General features: G+C 57.9%; 1 protein-coding gene across 2 annotated transcripts in view; it reads left to right on the forward strand.

Annotated features, from left to right (window-relative positions):
* Positions 1-75: 75 nt before the first annotated feature.
* Positions 76-820, forward strand: part of ADPRH (ADP-ribosylarginine hydrolase) — an 8,444-nt gene continuing 7,699 nt past the window's right edge. The window contains exon 1 of one of the 2 annotated variants that reach the window (XM_014546974.1): positions 76-183. The gene's annotated coding sequence lies outside the window, so the exon portion shown is untranslated. The remainder of the gene's footprint in view (positions 184-820) is intronic. The other variant, XM_005875333.2, reaches the window with a different exon arrangement.

The following is an 820-nucleotide window of genomic DNA, read 5'->3' on the forward strand; positions in this document are numbered from 1 at the left end:
CCCGCCCCCTCCCCTGCGCGCTCCTCTCCCGCGCCCTCTCCTGGAGCCCCTCTCCTGGAGCCCCTCTCCCTGGAGCCCCTCTCCTGGCGGTGACCAGGTCCCACCAGCGCTCCCTCCCCACTCCTGCCTCCCCCTCCTCCGCCGGTCCCGAGTGCTCGGTCACCCCACCTCCCCAGGGACCAGGTACACCCGGGGCACAGCGTTTTGGGGGTTGCCCTCCTCCCACGCCCATCCCGGCTGGGACAGACGTGTCCCCCCCGCCCCTCCAAAAAAAGTTGAGGTCTGTCGGGAAGCAGCTGAGCAACCTTAGTTTCGAATTTAGAGTCGGGGAGAGAATTGTTCCGAGGAGTGGCAGCGGTTCTCAACCTGTGGGTCGCGACCCCTTTGGCCGTCAAACGACCCTTTCACAGGGGTCGCCTAAGACCATCCTGCATATCAGATATTTACATTATGATTCACAACAGTAGCAACATTACAGTTATGAAGTAGCAACGAAAATAATTTTATGGTTGGGTCACAACATGAGGAACTGTATTTAAAGGGCCAGAAGGCTGAGAACCACTGCTAGGGGACAGCGCGGTCTGAAAGCGGAAGGCTAGTGCAGTTCCATGTGAAAGTTAAAAGGATTTTCCAACGGAAGGAGATGGTCATTGTCCCGCCCCCGCTTGCAAGTCACAAAACACATATTCGGTGGAGCCAGAAGGAATTACAGAAAGGAAGCTGAGGACTTTGGGAGAGCGGGTACAGAGGGACTAACAGCTGGTCCTGTGAAGCCGCCAGCACAGGACCCGAGCCCAGGGAGCATCTGTGGCCTCTTTCC

Source organism: Myotis brandtii, unplaced genomic scaffold (genome assembly GCF_000412655.1).
Source record: "Myotis brandtii unplaced genomic scaffold, ASM41265v1 scaffold46, whole genome shotgun sequence".
In the NCBI taxonomy this organism is placed as follows: Eukaryota; Metazoa; Chordata; class Mammalia; order Chiroptera; family Vespertilionidae; genus Myotis; species Myotis brandtii.